Source organism: Triturus cristatus, chromosome 11 (genome assembly GCF_964204655.1).
Source record: "Triturus cristatus chromosome 11, aTriCri1.1, whole genome shotgun sequence".
Taxonomy (NCBI): domain Eukaryota; kingdom Metazoa; phylum Chordata; class Amphibia; order Caudata; family Salamandridae; genus Triturus; species Triturus cristatus.
The window spans coordinates 375,109,198-375,128,132 of record NC_140594.1 but is presented as its reverse complement, the minus strand read 5'-3'; the positions used below and the strand labels follow the sequence as shown (position 1 = coordinate 375,128,132).

Sequence of the window (18,935 nt, the reverse complement as noted above, 5' to 3'; positions counted from 1 at the left end):
CGCTCCGCTTCACAACTCGACCGCGACGTTTCCCCCGACCGACTTGCACCGATGTGTTGGTCGCAACAGGAAAAGGTACTGTGTACGAGTCTGTCGACGCTTTAGCTGGCACGTATCGATACGGTCGGCTGGAATTGTTAAACTCTGTCTTATTCAGTATCGCGGTTGCCCCAGGAGGAGCTATCGAGTCAGAAAAACTGTGTTTTATTGATTTTCCTGCAATTTAAAGGTTATTTTGCACAAGTACTATATTTCAAGAGTATTGTATCTTGGATTTTGATCGTATTTGGTCTTCTTGGTTTAGATAATGATTGACTATTTTTCTAAACTGGTGTGGTGTCCATTTGTAGTGTTTTCACTGTATTACTGTATGTGTTCACAAATGCTTAACACACTGCCTCTGAGATAAGCCTGTCTGCTCTTGCTAAGCTACCAAAGGGGGTGAGCAGGGGTTATTTTAGGAGTGTATCCCCTTTACCCTGACTAGAACCAAGGGACAAGCTTTGGACAAAGGTACCTACCTCTGCCAACTTAAGACCCCCATTTCAAACAACTAGTATATGCTGCTATGTTCAGTGAACCTACAGAAAATATTTTCAATTCCATATCTCTATATTTTCCATGTAACAAAAGTAAAAAAAATAATTGGGTTAGTTTAAGATGTGCGTCATCCTTCACCAAGGATTGTGATCTTGAACTATCCTCGATGAATCTGCGGAATTTCAGCCTGCCCTCCTTGTACTCTATTACTTCCCTTGACCTTTCTACTAAATCTGTGGGATCCTTTGATGCCCATGTCATGACCAGACATCAAGAGATCATACTGCCTGCCCGACCACCCCTTGCAATTTCTCCCTTGGCTCGGCAATTGTTCCTACCAGCATGAAAAAAGTAAATGCTGTGTTTGTTCCAATGCTCAAAAGACCTCTAAATGAGCAAACCCTCCCAGCATCTTCTAACATATATCTTGCCTGTCTTTTTCTTGAACATCCTTGAAAAATAAATCCACTGTCAAATCTCATCATTCAAATAAAGTAATATACTCATTGACCACACACCAGTTGGATTCTGACGTCTTCATGAGTTGGAAGTAGCATTTCTTGCTGTCTAAGAAGATTTATGTTTGATTCTTGACCAAGGAGGTAGAGCAGCCTTGATATTACTAAAATTTAGTGCCACATTTGAAAGTTTACCATCTGGTGCCTACATATCTATTGGAACAACCTGGAATTCAAGGTATTCCCTTGGTGTGGCATGCCTCTATCCTGTCTCAGAGGTCTCAAGCAGTCCACCCCCTACCCTCCAATTTCTGTTATGTACAAAACTAACTTATGGTAGTCTTTTGACCTCCACTGTTTAACCGTTATCTTACATATGTTAGTCTTACTCATAGAGACATTTGGTTACCTCGTAATGTCCTATGCCTATTGATACCCAAATCTGGTCTCTGCCCGAGAATTCTTTTGGGACTTGCGCACTAGCATCTTCTTTCTGGATTTTTTTTATTAAAACCTTATTACGAAACATCAGGGGTCTTCATCTTTAAGAGACCTCCTACCAGTGGAGGTGAGTTTAGTGGCCTGTGAAGATGGGTCAATCGACCAACCTCGTTAAGTCAATAAAAAATCTTTGATTCATCTTCCAACATCTTCTCTCCTTGTCAGAACAGTGTTTCATCTGTAAGCTTTTACTACATCCAAATGCAACCCCAAATTAAACGTTTTCTCCAATCTCCCTTTTGCAAGACTGTTGTACATTCAAATTACCTTCTTTCAACTTAATTATCCGAATGTGTTCTATCTTGGACTTACCACTTTTTGTGTTTGGTATCCTTCAGATCTTCCAGAACGCTTCTAGGTTCCTCATCTGAGGCCGCACAATCGTTGTAGCATTTCTATTCACTTTTATGCTTTCTGTTAATTTCCCGGTCCCTGAATGACCTATCTGCGAAGGGTTCTCCGTTTGTCATGTTTCACTACATAAAAAGGCCGTCTTTTTCTTCAGCAGTGTATATATTTTTACGTTGATTCCGAAATCTTACAGTCTGTGGCAGCAAAGTGCCTGTGCCATCCTTAAATTTAGCGTAAATTTAGCGGTCACATGTTGCAGGCAGATGCGTCTCCTTTCTAGCTGCACAGGACTGGAAGTCTTCACCACTTGCAATATGGTGTACCTTCAACCTTCTAGAAAAACGTACAACTGGCCTTTTCCTATATTAGTACATTCTGCAACTCTACTTTGGAAAAGCCTTAGATCTAGGATGCCCTATCAGTATATTATTCATCTCATTAAAAAGAACAATAACAAAATAAATCTACTTCAACTGCACCATTTGTGTTTATTTTACAAAAACGTCCTGGGAAAAGGGAAAGAAGCCCAAAAATCTTGCAAATGTATTTTGAAGTTTGATGGGTGTCTGCCCATGTGTGTTTTTACGGTTGTTAAGTCCTGTTATGCTGTGACTAATAGGACAGGCCAGCATGCTTTAAGAAGAGCAAATCAACCCATTTTGCTCAGAAGAAATACTCCTCATGTAATGCACTACAACAGAAAAGGCATCTCCGACAAGTAATTTTGAGTCAGACTTTGAATTTGACGCTGCCTCCCCAATTTTAATTATTAACTTCCTCCAAAATGTAGCTCTAGTTGCGCCCCTGGTTCAGTGCTCCAATACCCAAGAGAGAGGGGCCCTTCCTCTGGGTATCACAGCCGTGGTCCAGGGCTGCCATGCTTAGCGTTAGCCAGCCATGGTCTAGACTTCAGGGTGGTCACTGGGCCTTTGCTCTGTGGGCTTGTCCCAGCTTTTGGTGGGCTGCCCCACTACCCACATTCAGCAGTCGTGGAACACCAAAGGTCACTCACTTTGCTGTTTTAAATGCAAACAGATTAGAGGCCATTCAAGAGCATTTGAGTGTCCTAGCATGGTACACCACTCTCAGTTTTTGACCCTCGATGGTCTGCACAAAGGGATGCCCAATGGTGGCTAGCACTTTCTGTGAGAGAGGCGCAGCTGCACAATGCACCTTTAGAGACCTGGTCATCTCTAGAGATGTTGATACTCTATGTGGCAACCTCATTTAATGGTCTTCAAGGTGTGAACAAAAAGCTTGCTAGTGCATATCCCAAAAATATGACTTTGGTGTTTATTTTTTTCATTAAGCCTGATTCAACTGTATACATATTGTCAGGTTTGAGGGTTGAGGCACAGAGAGATTATGATTTGTACAAGATCAAACACTTTCGAAAAGTAGGAGAGACGAGACTGCAATGTCTTACTACTGAGTGTTCCAAATGCTTTACCTTTACCACCCTATTCATTTTGTTTGTGAATAGACGATTCGACTGGGTGCTATGAAAACCCCAAGATAATATTGAGTCCAGTTTTTTGTATCGCACACACATACTTGAAGCTTTTAGGTTGTAATAAAGTTGTCCCTTTTTGACACAAAATGAGAGCAGAAGTAAAAGATCAAAAAGTGCTTGCTACCTCGCAGTTAATTTGGCAAATGGAAAGGTTGAGATTAGAAACCATGACTCCTGGGCCACGTTTTGGATGATAGGGATTTTGGTGGAAAGGTCAAGAAACTACCCTTCCCTTGAAAATGTCACAATGTTGTTGGTCCTGTCTCATTATATTTGTAACACAGTCTTTATTTCCATGGTTTTTGGGTAAAGTGCTAAAGCAATGATTATATATAAAGTCTTCTAGTTCCGTGACCAAAAAACACAACCCAGCCATGTCCTTTGGTGATGTTTGATGCGAGTAGGTGATCAGTAGGTTCAGTGAAGCAGATCGTGCTTTGGAGGTTGGAAGGATGAAAAGTGTTTGGTTGGGTAGCCTGGGACATGATTGGAGTAAGTTGTAGACGATGGAACTGATCTTGCAAGTGTTTTGCATTCAATTATCTCTCCAACCAAGATCATGGGGTAGTTGTCATTTGTTTATTACTTCTTAGATCAAATATGAGTCGATCGGCATGGGTCTGGACCTCTGGAATTTGGCAAGTGTCTTCTAAGATATTACGGACATGTGACTTATAAATTTGAAAACTATAACAGGCACATGCATCAAACTTTTTTGTAAACGCAAACGGTGCGATTCGCAAAAATCGGCCGTTTGCGCCCGCATAAAGGGCTTCTGCGATGCATTAAACTGTAAGGCACTCGCAATTGTGATTTCTTAAATTGCGATTGCATTTAAGGAATTGCAAATTGCGATTCCTTAAATGCAATGCATGATGAAATCGCAAATAGCAATTTCGCTAATAGGGGCCGCAAATTACCATCAATTTGAACTTGATGGTATTTTGCAAAAACTTTGAAAAATGCACTAAAGTGCATTTTTCAAAGTTGTAGGTTACACAAACACATGCCCTTGGGGCATGTGTGTGTGCAACATGTGTGCACAGATCAATTTCAGGGGTGCACCAGGGTGTCCTTTTGACACCCTTGCACCCTTGAAATTGCATGCGCAATTTGCGAGTTCCTATTGGTACTCGCAAATTGCGCATGAAATTTCCCATTCATTCCTATGGGCCTGTAGGCCCATAGGAATTAATGGAAAGGTATTCCTTAATTGCGACTCGCAATTTGCGAGTCACAATTAAGGAATGTTTGGGAATCGCTAATTTTATAGTGATTCCTACATGCATAGGCTTTTGCAATTCCTTAATTGCGATTCCTTAATAATCGCAATTAAGGAATCGCTAAAGCCTACATTGATGCATGTGCCTCTAAATCTCTAAGATTATGTTAGGTTTATATTGCAAGTCAAGCAGCACCCCCCACCATAACCTACCTATTCCACGTTGCTAGATTTGATTTCCTCATAGGTGTAAACTGTACAGAGTCTGCTATAATAGGTCCCTCTTGTTTTGTTGCTTTAATTTACCTATTGTTTGTTTAGTGACTGGTTCCCAGTGTAGCTTTTGGCAGTTTTCTGGTGGATACAAATAGTTCTCCCTTGTTAGCCATCTCTTCTTAATATTTGTAAGTTCTTTGCATCCCCTAGTGCTGGAGTTTTAAAGTATTTACTATATTTAGACACTCAGTTTATGGGTGTGGTTCAACCTTTGGCGCTTCTACCAATATATTAACAACCCCCCTGTATATGGCATCCATGCCGTCTCCTTCACTTATCTTTTACAATCTGTGCTTTCTGTTTTTTATTGCAGCAATTGCTAGCAGCCCTGCCAAGTGCCACGCATCAGGCATTAGACTAACGCATTTCAGTGTGGTGATCCGCATCACCGCACTGAAATGCAAAGTCCCCATTGTAGGCATTAGGACCTGCCTGCCACCCAGCTGTTATATAGCGCTGCTAATTTCAGTACTCATTGCTGAAACTTAAAGCTGGAGTGGCAGCGCGCCATGGTGTGCGCGCGGCTCCTGGCAGGCTGGGGCTGGCTGCCTAAACCCTGCTAGTGCTACAATTTAACAATTTGCAGCACGCAGATTACTTGATTCTGCTGACGTCATGCGAGGCAGTGCCCATGGAGTACGTCATCCAATAGCTGACCGTGGACGCGCGGAGGTCAGGGTGCACAGGCAGATGAGTTACTGTAGCAAATGGCAGTGCAGCTCGCACTGCCGAGGTCTAATTTAAAATAAATCAACATTGCGATCCCGAGACGACTAGCCCCTGCTGTGAGGGCCTTCAGAATCATGCCCAGGAGGTGCGGTTTGCCCCCAAGGGATGACTTGTTGCGGCTAGGACTGGATGCAGACCGCAAATATAAGTAAGTGACTGTCTGACAGAGCAGTCTAATCATTCTCACTGACTCTCGGAAAAAATACATGTGGTTTATATTAGAGTCCTGTCACATCGGCTACCTCACCCATCCTACCCTGCTGTGTTACACCGCTGAAGTAAAGTAAGAGGCTCAACCAATCCAGCATGTGTCTCTTTGTGTTGATCCCCCATGCCTGCTACAAACCGAATACCTTATATTTGGACTTCACTAGTTTAAAGGGAGGGTTGGGAGTCACTTGAAGACTTGCTGTATAAGCAGTGTGGGCTCGGTGGGCGGTAGCATGTGGCAGACACCCCAGCTGGAACTCCTGTTGTTGCACTGTGTGTAAGTAAACTTTATTTGTTTTGATCCCTTACAATCTTACAAAAGAGAAACACAATAATTAAAAGTCATAAGACAAAGTTAGGGGTAGGGAGACATCGATGTTTATGCTGTTTGATGGATGTAGGTTCCAAGCGAGATCGAAAGCTAATATAAAGTCCGTGGTTGCATAGGTACTGCTGGAATTTATCAGGCACATAACTTGTCGTGAGGCCTCCTAATACACTAGGTTAAAATGCAAGTGTGTGAAGTAAAAAGATATGTCAGGCTGCTTCGTAGAAATTAAAAGGAGTCTCACAGCTGTCTTTGAACTCAAGCAAGCATGTGATCTTTGTAGAAAAGTTTCCGGGTACCAGGATTGCCAATTGTTCTTGTACTGATGTCTTTGGCGGCTAGTGACATTTAAAAGCGGTGAGGCATAAAAGTTTGGGAAGAGTGCCCTATAGCGAACGTGCATAGCGTTGCAAGCCCGACCGGCCTAAGGGAGGTTCGGGAGGGAGGGGGGTTCTCCCCAGAAAATATCGAAAAAAGGGTGGACAAATTTCTTTCCTTCTGTCCATCTGACTATTGTTCCTGCCATTTGCCTGTTATTGATCCTTCCATCTGCTTGTTGATCTTCCCAAGACTGCTTATCGTCAACTTACCTGTATCACAGTATACTCTTTTCCAAATTATCTGTAATGTTCTTGCAGGTCTATCTATCTATCTATCTATCTATCTATCTATCTATCTATCTATCTATCTATCTATCTATCTATCTATCATTTCATTTCATTAGTCTTTATTGTCGATGCATTTCATCATAAAAGACATTTACAAAGCATTAAAAAAATAAAAATACATATTTTAAAAGACACGATTTTAAAAAGAAACATAATCAAAATGGTTAAGAATGGGCCAATGTCTTAATGCCTCTTGTTTCTAATAAACCAAACCCAGGCCAAGAACTTAGCAACAGCAATAGCAACATATTCACTGGGCTCAAATCTCAACATATCAAGGGCTTCTGACCCTTGCCTAGTGCCCAATGATCGACATAAAGGCTTGAGCCATTTAGCTCGAGGTGCAGCATAAGCAGGACATGCAAAGAAAATATGACCAACAGAATCAATACAGTCAGGGCAACTTTTACATGAGTCACTAGACATACCCTTCCACTTTTTGGTGAAAGAGTTGGTCTGAAGTGTGCCTACCCTAAATTGATGATAAAGTTTCCTATCACAAGGTCTGGTGATGGTATCCCAGTATGCCTCGAGGAATGGGGTTCTTTTTTGGGCCAGGAACCTTCCCGTCAAGGACTCTGCAGTAACTGTATTAATATGTTTCTGCTGCACCATAGACCAGTAGAGACTCTTGAAGTCTTTCTTAGAGGGAAAGGGATTGTTAACCGGGTCAATCCATAAGTTGGCCAATCCCATAGATTCCAGGAGCTGCCTGGTCTGTTTGAACCAAGGAATGTTGCCAGCCCCTAGAATAGAGCGCACATCAAGGAAGGCCTTTGCATAGAGGTCCAGCTCGGGGACTGTCCATAAACGCCTCCAGAAGGCCAATGGCTTAAACCTCGCGATGTCTTCAAACGAATGACAGCCAAGGTCCAGCAGGAGGGGTTTAACTGGAGTGGAACATGGAAGGCCCGTAAGTAATCTAAAAAATTTGTATTGTGCCTTAACCAAAGGAGAAAGATCTGCAAAACCCCAGAGCTCAGCACCATAGAGGATCGCAGAGTTTATCCTCGCATTAAAGATTTTAATGGGGGGGCCCATCATTCTCGACTTTGATTGCTTATGTTCTTTAACTAGGCAGCCAGAAAGCTGGGCAAATTTTAAAGATAGAACATCAATTTGCGGCCTCCAGTCCAGCTTATTTTCAAAAACTACCCCAAGATAGGTCATAACGTGTGTACGCTCAAGCAGAGCTTTGTCCATAAAAACATGTCCCTTTATGCCTCTCCCTTTGTTAAAAACCATGTATTTGGTTTTGGACACGTTAACCGCCAGGTCAAAATCGGAACAGAAATGCGTAAAGACATTAAGTGCCGCCTGTAGTCCTGATAGGGTCTGAGAGAGAAGTAGGGTGTCATCAGCGAACATAAGGAGTGGGATTTTGATACCTCCAAGCGTGAGAGCGTCCGTCGATGTATTGGAGTAGTACTTAACAACACTGTTGATAAACAATAAAAACAAAGTCGGAGCAAGTACACATCCCTGCCTGACACCCCGATTGACCCTGAACCGTCCAGTAACCTGGCCCTGTTTTCCCCAGCGGACTTGTGCGTAGTTGTTGTCGTGGAGCCTAATGATGATATTCAGAAGGGCTGGAGGAAGCCCTAGCTCCGCCAGTACACTCCAAAGTTTAGTTCTATTGACTAGGTCAAATGCTGACCGGAGATCTACAAAGGCAGCATATAAAGTACCGCCACACAAATAGACCGTTTTCCAGACGATCAGTTGGAATTTGAATGCCTGGTCGATGGTACTAGTACACGGTCTGAAACCGGCTTGGAGAGGAGAGATGATGTCCTCCTGCTCGATCCAAGCCTGGGTTCGTGCCAAGATCATTCTAGCGATAATTTTCTGGACCGAGTCAATAAGACTAATTGGGCGGTAGTTCCCCGGGCATGAGCGATCACCTTTTTTGAAAATGGGGAGAATCTCAGCCCCCCCCCAAGAATCGGGAATATCTGCCCCTCTGGCTACGGCATTGGCAAAGTGTGCGATGTAGGGCACCCAGTTCACTGTGTCAGATTTAAAGAGATCTGCAGGAACACAGTCCATGCCCGGCGCCTTGCCACTTGAAACCTTACTTAAAGCCTGTTTGACCTCAGCGCAGTCAAAAGTTAAAGTTATGGGGAGGGAAGGGTCCCCCGTAATAACTGGGGCTAGCTCCTCGACAACTTTGGGGTCTGAAAATTGGGATTCAAAGTGGGTCACCCAGGCTTCCGGGGAGACATGATTAGAAGGGACCTGGCTATTCTGGCTGTTACCCCACTTAACAGTATGCCAGAAGAGGGTTAGGTTCCGGTGCTTACTGACAGCCAAGAGGTTGTTCCAGTGATCGTTATCCCACTCCTGCTTGGCCTTGGCCTTTGCCTTTTTATAGTTTATCCTGGCCAATCTGACATTATCTAGTTCTTTATTAGCAATGGCAGATTTTAATTTACAATAAGATTCTCTGCAAGTTTTATTATACCAGGACGATGGTTTCGGAGTTATGGATTTCTTGGCCTGACAAGTTTTTAAAAACAGGGATTTAAGGCCAGTGAAAAGATGATCATGTATGCATGTTGCTTTACCAGTCACATCCTCGGTGTTCTGAAGAGACTGAATGTCCACCAGAGCACCGGATACCATGGAGCTAATCCTGTGCAATAATTCGGCATCCATTGCAACTTTGTCCCAACGTACCCGCCGTTGGTCATTAGTTAAAACGGCTTCCGCAGTGACTGTTTCTGTGGGTTTAGCTCTCTGGGCTGGGCAGAGTAAAAGACTTAAAACCAACGGATTGTGGTCACTCTCCGGGCGGTCTAATATCGCCATATCACTTAGAGTGAACCAGAACTCGATTTTAACTAGGGCATAATCAATTCTGCTGCTACAACGACGGCCGTCTGAGAAAGTCATCTTTCCACCCCTGTCAGAGGCAGTCCTCCCATTGGCGGCCCTGAATCCCCGCTCCATACATAGTCCCATCCACTGTGTGGCTGACTCTGTCCACCTCTTAATAGGTGGGAGATCGAGGGAAGGAATATTTAAAATTACATCTACTTCCCCGGTTAGTGAGTCTAGAGTGGACAGCAGAGGTTCAAAACAGCAATTTAGATCACCCACAATCAAAATATTTGTATGCATATCAATAGTGTCAAGAAACCCATCTAATAATAAAAAGGTATTTGTGCCCCGTCCCCCGGGGAGGCCTCTGTTATAAACGTTTACAATTAGGACTACAGGATCATTATCATGTTGCAAGGAAATAATTAGTAGGTCAGGGCTATCAATAGCTATTTCCTTGATTGAATACCCAAGGGATTGCTTAACCCAGATACAGAGCCCACCAGACGGTCGGCCCCTAGTGCCACGAATAGCCCCCTTAGAAAAATTCACATACCCTGAGAGATAGATCGGGTCCACAGCCCATGTCTCCTGGAAGACCAGGATGTCATGGGTGTCGACCCAGCCTACCCATTCTTCAGAGGATACCCTGGTACCAAGGCCCGCAACATTCCACGAAACCAGGGTCAGGGGCATAGAACTAAGTGACATAGTGCATGGTACTACAGATGTTGGGGTAGTATCGATATTAATGGGGCCCCTAGTCTCGCTATCAGTTAGGGAAGGATCAATGGGGGGGAAAGACGGACTAGATGGATGGGAAAACAGAGTACTGGGAGACATCTGTACCAAGCCAACTTGGGCCCCCCGGGAACACCTACTCCCTGCTTGCACTGGGTTAACTGAACTAGAACAAACTTCCCACAAGTTATTCGAATCTACCAGGTGGGGTAACTGTCAGTCAACCCCATCTAATGGGCTCAAGGGTGTGTAGAAGTTTGACAAGGGGAGATGGAAATCCGGCCTTAACTGATGGTAGGAAGGCCTGTTAACCCTTTCCCAGACATTGGACATATCACGTGTACTAACAGTGGATTTGTGTGGAAAAAAGTATGACAGATCCACTGTAGAAATGCCAGTCCCTCTCTGGGTATTGGAAAAGGAACAGATATGCCTGACAACCCTCGGGTCGCGAAAATTTATGATCACACAGTCACCCTGCACCTGTTTGACTCTATTGCCCAACCAACATACCCTGCGGACAGTCATTATTTCGGTCCGTAGACCAATCGGTAATGGCCTGTTGGTATTTAGCCAGTGTGAGACTTTATTCTTTAGGTCGCTGTGACACTCAGACTTTGACTGGGGAAGCCGGGGTACATCCAACAATATAATGGTATATGGCTGCGACTCAGGTGGAAGATTGATAGACGGAAAGTTTTGATATGAAACAGCAGCCTCAGGGTTGGTATTACAATTGGTTTCTCTCGGGACCTCAATGTTAGCCTGAGAACATGGAACGTCCACCGCCTGGACATTGTGTGTCGGGATGCTAGGTAGTACTCCATCCAAAGGTGTATGGGCAGTGGAGGCAGGCCTAGATTTATCTACAAAGTCATTGTTAGAGGAGGTGGCATGGTCTACAGAAGACACTGCAATCTTCTCTAGCAGAGACGTGTTAGCAGATACCATACCCTCTAGCTTCTCAAGTGAGGAGGCTAGACGCGTAACTCGCTCTAATAATGGGAGGAGTAGTGATTTAAATAACTTCTCTATAGGCTTGAGAAGATCGAAGGTAAAAGAGTCTGCGTTGGATTGAACAGGGGGAGGGAACGGGGACTTCAATCCACCAGATGCCAAATGTAAACTAGCAGACATGGCAGGAATTTGAACTTCGCTTGTAGGTGCAGATTTGTGTGGATTGGACGCTTTGGGGATTTTGGCTCGTTTCCCCTTAGGGGGTGCTCCCGTACGTTTCCTTTTACTTGGAATGTGCCTGGGCTTGGGAACCTGGATCATTTGCTGGTCAGTGGTAGGTTGCGGGATATCAGTACAGTCAGTTGTTTGATCACTACTGGTATCAGGGATACTAGTTATCTCCTGAATATCCACCAACGGGCAATGGTCAAGGGTGTCCGGCAGTACATTTAAAGTATCACCAGACAAAGTGGAAGGAATTTGAGGTTGACTGTTTTCAGGCGAGACAGCCAACATGATGTTGCCAAGGGATGATCTTTTGGCCGAAAGTTCTAGGGACAGTCTTTTTTCCGTTAACAAAATTTCGTGTTCAAGAACACGAGCAGCTCTAGTAATAAAATTGTCAAGGGTCCCTGTAACCTGACCCCCTACGCTGTTCCTGGCCACCTTCCTGCCAGACCTTAAGGAGGTCATACTTTGGGGAATGAACAAACAGGCGATCAAACTCACAGAATAGGAAACAGATAAACCTCCGAATATGACAGGAGGATTAATATCACTAAAAATGTCCAGCACACACTACAATGTTTATACTCAAGATATGGGCAACCAATGTTATGTAGACAGGACACCGGTTGGCAAAGGTGCATGTACTCACAATACCGGCTGGGTATGTGGCCTGGTCAAATCAGCTCGAATTAGGGAGGGGGCCCGCCCCGACCACAGCCGCCCACGAACGGCCACAAACGGCCCGCTCTTTGTCCGGTCTTCGTCCAGGCTGCGTCCCGCGCTGCGGGAGAGGGATGGGATTTTGAAGCCTCAGGAGGGCGGGGGGCGGGCCAGCAGGGAGAGCGGACCGGAAGCTCTCCGACGGTCTTGCAGGGACTTCTGGGAATTGAAGTCCCCGCACGCTCGCAGCCCTGCTGCTACAACACGCCAGAAGCCGCTTTTCTTCCACAATGTTCCTCACAGGAGTCGGGTGAGTCGGGTGAAGTCTCCTCCACGAGACGGGCGAAGGGGCGCCCGCGAAGCGGGTGCACCGAGGAGTAGACAGGGTCCAGATAGATGACAGGTGAGCCGGTGGTTAGCAAATAGACCAGAGTGACCCACTCGGCTATCTTCAAACTGGTATTTTGAAGCCTCAGGAGGGCGGGGGGCGGGCCAGCAGGGAGAGCGGACCGGAAGCTCTCCGACGGTCTTGCAGGGACTTCTGGGAATTGAAGTCCCCGCACGCTCGCAGCCCTGCTGCTACAACACGCCAGAAGCCGCTTTTCTTCCACAATGTTCCTCACAGGAGTCGGGTGAGTCGGGTGAAGTCTCCTCCACGAGACGGGCGAAGGGGCGCCCGCGAAGCGGGTGCACCGAGGAGTAGACAGGGTCCAGATAGATGACAGGTGAGCCGGTGGTTAGCAAATAGACCAGAGTGACCCACTCGGCTATCTTCAAACTGGTATTTTGAAGCCTCAGGAGGGCGGGGGGCGGGCCAGCAGGGAGAGCGGACCGGAAGCTCTCCGACGGTCTTGCAGGGACTTCTGGGAATTGAAGTCCCCGCACGCTCGCAGCCCTGCTGCTACAACACGCCAGAAGCCGCTTTTCTTCCACAATGTTCCTCACAGGAGTCGGGTGAGTCGGGTGAAGTCTCCTCCACGAGACGGGCGAAGGGGCGCCCGCGAAGCGGGTGCACCGAGGAGTAGACAGGGTCCAGATAGATGACAGGTGAGCCGGTGGTTAGCAAATAGACCAGAGTGACCCACTCGGCTATCTTCAAACTGGTATTTTGAAGCCTCAGGAGGGCGGGGGGCGGGCCAGCAGGGAGAGCGGACCGGAAGCTCTCCGACGGTCTTGCAGGGACTTCTGGGAATTGAAGTCCCCGCACGCTCGCAGCCCTGCTGCTACAACACGCCAGAAGCCGCTTTTCTTCCACAATGTTCCTCACAGGAGTCGGGTGAGTCGGGTGAAGTCTCCTCCACGAGACGGGCGAAGGGGCGCCCGCGAAGCGGGTGCACCGAGGAGTAGACAGGGTCCAGATAGATGACAGGTGAGCCGGTGGTTAGCAAATAGACCAGAGTGACCCACTCGGCTATCTTCAAACTGGTATTTTGAAGCCTCAGGAGGGCGGGGGGCGGGCCAGCAGGGAGAGCGGACCGGAAGCTCTCCGACGGTCTTGCAGGGACTTCTGGGAATTGAAGTCCCCGCACGCTCGCAGCCCTGCTGCTACAACACGCCAGAAGCCGCTTTTCTTCCACAATGTTCCTCACAGGAGTCGGGTGAGTCGGGTGAAGTCTCCTCCACGAGACGGGCGAAGGGGCGCCCGCGAAGCGGGTGCACCGAGGAGTAAACAGGGTCCAGATAGATGACAGGTGAGCCGGTGGTTAGCAAATAGACCAGAGTGACCCACTCGGCTATCTTCAAACTGGTATTTTGAAGCCTCAGGAGGGCGGGGGGCGGGCCAGCAGGGAGAGCGGACCGGAAGCTCTCCGACGGTCTTGCAGGGACTTCTGGGAATTGAAGTCCCCGCACGCTCGCAGCCCTGCTGCTACAACACGCCAGAAGCCGCTTTTCTTCCACAATGTTCCTCACAGGAGTCGGGTGAGTCGGGTGAAGTCTCCTCCACGAGACGGGCGAAGGGGCGCCCGCGAAGCGGGTGCACCGAGGAGTAGACAGGGTCCAGATAGATGACAGGTGAGCCGGTGGTTAGCAAATAGACCAGAGTGACCCACTCGGCTATCTTCAAACTGGTATTTTGAAGCCTCAGGAGGGCGGGGGGCGGGCCAGCAGGGAGAGCGGACCGGAAGCTCTCCGACGGTCTTGCAGGGACTTCTGGGAATTGAAGTCCCCGCACGCTCGCAGCCCTGCTGCTACAACACGCCAGAAGCCGCTTTTCTTCCACAATGTTCCTCACAGGAGTCGGGTGAGTCGGGTGAAGTCTCCTCCACGAGACGGGCGAAGGGGCGCCCGCGAAGCGGGTGCACCGAGGAGTAGACAGGGTCCAGATAGATGACAGGTGAGCCGGTGGTTAGCAAATAGACCAGAGTGACCCACTCGGCTATCTTCAAACTGGTATTTTGAAGCCTCAGGAGGGCGGGGGGCGGGCCAGCAGGGAGAGCGGACCGGAAGCTCTCCGACGGTCTTGCAGGGACTTCTGGGAATTGAAGTCCCCGCACGCTCGCAGCCCTGCTGCTACAACACGCCAGAAGCCGCTTTTCTTCCACAATGTTCCTCACAGGAGTCGGGTGAGTCGGGTGAAGTCTCCTCCACGAGACGGGCGAAGGGGCGCCCGCGAAGCGGGTGCACCGAGGAGTAAACAGGGTCCAGATAGATGACAGGTGAGCCGGTGGTTAGCAAATAGACCAGAGTGACCCACTCGGCTATCTTCAAACTGGTATTTTGAAGCCTCAGGAGGGCGGGGGGCGGGCCAGCAGGGAGAGCGGACCGGAAGCTCTCCGACGGTCTTGCAGGGACTTCTGGGAATTGAAGTCCCCGCACGCTCGCAGCCCTGCTGCTACAACACGCCAGAAGCCGCTTTTCTTCCACAATGTTCCTCACAGGAGTCGGGTGAGTCGGGTGAAGTCTCCTCCACGAGACGGGCGAAGGGGCGCCCGCGAAGCGGGTGCACCGAGGAGTAGACAGGGTCCAGATAGATGACAGGTGAGCCGGTGGTTAGCAAATAGACCAGAGTGACCCACTCGGCTATCTTCAAACTGGTATTTTGAAGCCTCAGGAGGGCGGGGGGCGGGCCAGCAGGGAGAGCGGACCGGAAGCTCTCCGACGGTCTTGCAGGGACTTCTGGGAATTGAAGTCCCCGCACGCTCGCAGCCCTGCTGCTACAACACGCCAGAAGCCGCTTTTCTTCCACAATGTTCCTCACAGGAGTCGGGTGAGTCGGGTGAAGTCTCCTCCACGAGACGGGCGAAGGGGCGCCCGCGAAGCGGGTGCACCGAGGAGTAGACAGGGTCCAGATAGATGACAGGTGAGCCGGTGGTTAGCAAATAGACCAGAGTGACCCACTCGGCTATCTTCAAACTGGTATTTTGAAGCCTCAGGAGGGCGGGGGGCGGGCCAGCAGGGAGAGCGGACCGGAAGCTCTCCGACGGTCTTGCAGGGACTTCTGGGAATTGAAGTCCCCGCACGCTCGCAGCCCTGCTGCTACAACACGCCAGAAGCCGCTTTTCTTCCACAATGTTCCTCACAGGAGTCGGGTGAGTCGGGTGAAGTCTCCTCCACGAGACGGGCGAAGGGGCGCCCGCGAAGCGGGTGCACCGAGGAGTAAACAGGGTCCAGATAGATGACAGGTGAGCCGGTGGTTAGCAAATAGACCAGAGTGACCCACTCGGCTATCTTCAAACTGGTATTTTGAAGCCTCAGGAGGGCGGGGGGCGGGCCAGCAGGGAGAGCGGACCGGAAGCTCTCCGACGGTCTTGCAGGGACTTCTGGGAATTGAAGTCCCCGCACGCTCGCAGCCCTGCTGCTACAACACGCCAGAAGCCGCTTTTCTTCCACAATGTTCCTCACAGGAGTCGGGTGAGTCGGGTGAAGTCTCCTCCACGAGACGGGCGAAGGGGCGCCCGCGAAGCGGGTGCACCGAGGAGTAAACAGGGTCCAGATAGATGACAGGTGAGCCGGTGGTTAGCAAATAGACCACCGGCTCTATTGGAGTCTTTGCAGTGTCCACTGCTGATGACGCTCTATGCAGCTGTCTACCTACCATTGATTTGCCTTAGAAATGGCCATGCAAACCAAACAATATACAGTGAAGTAGGAGAGTACAGTTTTTGGTTTGAGGTTATCAAGTGAAGATGGCCGAAAACATCCTGCCATTGGGCAAAAAATAGATTTCAGTCGCCTGCATATCGTGACCTTGTGGTTACATATTTATCAGCCGAAAGCTCTTAAATGCCAAACACAAGGACAAATCCTCGACCATCACTGAGCACAAATCCGATGTAAGGAGTCACACAGAGAGAGGAAGGGCAGAGAGAATCCATTACACAGTAAATACATTTTTACAGAAATGGAAAAGGCTGCATTTAATTTCCAACAGCCAGTCTGTCCACATCTGTCGGGGGCAACAGCCAGTCTTTCTACATCCTTGGGGGGGCGAGTGCGACGCAAAAATGTGATGGGTGAAAAGCACGAAGATGCTGGAGAAAAGCAAGAAAAGTTAGAAAAGGAAGTGTATATCTACGCAACCCTTTCCGACGAGAAGTCTTTTGTGCTCTCAGTGGCACTGGAAGAAATAAACAGAAAATTAATCAACCAGAGGCTGCCTGGGTTACTTACCTCTTCTGGTCGCTCCACTCCGCTGGGACCATCTGCACTGCTTGAGTGCTGCAGCCCTAGTCTTCAGTAAAGCTCTTTTACATCGTCTGTGCCCCCATGGCACTTTCTCCCTCACTCAAAGACAATTCTTGTGTTTTTTGGGTCAAGCCTAGGCAGCGCCAGCGCTGCGAGGAATGCTGTATCTAGACTGTGAGCTTGAAGCACCTCTCATCTTTTCCATTGGTTCCTGTTCGTGCCCTTCATAAATGCCTGTTTTTGTTTGGTCAGTATGCTTAATTAATCCTGCCTTTTGGTGTTTCAGACCCTCCCAGGAGATTGCCCCTGTTACATGTGGTCTTCCTTTTTTTCATTTTAGCTTCCTTTGTTTTTTTTATTTTTTTTATTTTTTTTTAACATGTTTTTTTATTGCAACATTTTCAGCAACATAACCATCGGGGCAACCGGCACCCCCTACAATCTCCGGTCATATTCCTCGGTTTAGCAACGCACACAGCCATTCAGCCCACATCCCGGAGGCCGGGCGGCATAGATGGATAGTTAAGCAATGGAACACAACTATCGCCTCACAGCGGTGCCTGGTGCATGCCCCATGGGAGCCTCTGCTTTTCTGTCCCACCAGCTACATTCTTCACCCAACTCAGTGTAGCATTACCCTCCCACCGCAGGAACTCCCTCCCCTCCCATCCCGCCCCCCCCAACTGCTGCTGCTGCGGGCCCCTCCAGTGGTCCCTAACTCTAGTTCGTGCCAGCTATCTGGGGTGCATCTATTGTCCTCAGCCTCAAGGAACTCCGTTCTCCTCACGCTCCCGTTCCGCTCGCTCGAGCCGGCAATCCTGCAGGGCCTGCTTGATCTGCTCCCATGCCCTTACCCACTCCAGCCCCGCTTCATTATCCGTCCTAATCGCTTGGCGCCTTCTGACTTCACTCTCACATCCTGACCATTTTAGTAACTCGGAGAACCACCGCCCGATCGATGGGCCCTCCCGGGACTTCCAGTGCCACGTAATCTCTCTCTGGGCCAACATAAGCCCCAAGTCTATAAATTTACTCGTCACTTTTGTCTTTGTTGTGTGAGGGAACCAGAGCAGCAGGCACGCCCCCATATCAAACTCGACCTCCCTATCCGTCGCAGTATTCAAGATCTCTCCCACCTCAGCCCAATACGACCCGAGCTTCGGGCACCCCCACAGCATATGCTCTAGTTCAGCTCCCAGTGTGAAGCAGCGCGGGCAAGCAGCCTCCTGCACCTTAAAGTGCCGGCTAATCTTTCCCGGGGTCAAATACTAGCTTCCTTTGTGCGCACTTTTTTTAAAATTTTTTGTCTTGGCTCATGTATCAGCACGGTGCCCACTTCACGGGCGCTGCGCTTCATGTTTCGGTCTCAGATTCCAATCAAAAACGAAGCTGTGTGAGCGCTGGCCCCAGCTTGAAAACCAGCCTTAAATCTTTCATTTGAGGAATTTCACTGTGCCCCCCGCCGTCACTGTCTGTTATTTTCAATGCTTCTGTGCCTGTCGCCATCACTTAATATCCCTGTGCCATCCCCTTCCCTACCACCACCTCCCGTCCGACGCTGCCAGTTAATTTCAGTGCTTCAGCGCCCGTCACCGTCACTAGCTACCGCGCTATAAATATCCAGAAGGGCTACCTTCTCATTAAAAACTTTTCGGGGACAGCCCCATGACATGCCGAGCGGATAATAAGCCATGAAAATAATTCGCACACCGTGCCACCAAACAGGGAAAACATCTAGAACAAAGATTAAAGCATGCTGTGTGCTTTTACTCCATACTTGTTAGGGAGGCAGCTGTGTACATTACTTTGCTGTGCGCTTCCTTGATGTAAATGCAAACTACTAACCCTTTTATGGTTTAAATAAAATAGAAATACTATCATGTAACACACTCCCAATTGCAGTTTGTATTTCACAGAACACAGCAACACAAGGAAATCCTTTTCTTTTTTTCCAGTTGGTTTCACTCAGTAAAGGTGCTCATTTGAGAAGAGGTGCAAAATGAGGTAATGAGAGACAGATGGATTTGCCCAAGATCACACTAGTGGGTCCACAATTCAACTCTTGAAGGCATTCCGGATTATGGTATAGTTTGCAGGTGGC

At 48.2% G+C, this 18,935-nt stretch overlaps 1 pseudogene; it reads left to right on the top strand.

Annotated features, from left to right (window-relative positions):
• The first annotated feature begins 16,335 nt into the window (after positions 1-16,335).
• Positions 16,336-16,889, top strand: LOC146784220 (UPF0547 protein C16orf87 homolog pseudogene; annotated as a pseudogene).
• Positions 16,890-18,935: the final 2,046 nt, after the last annotated feature.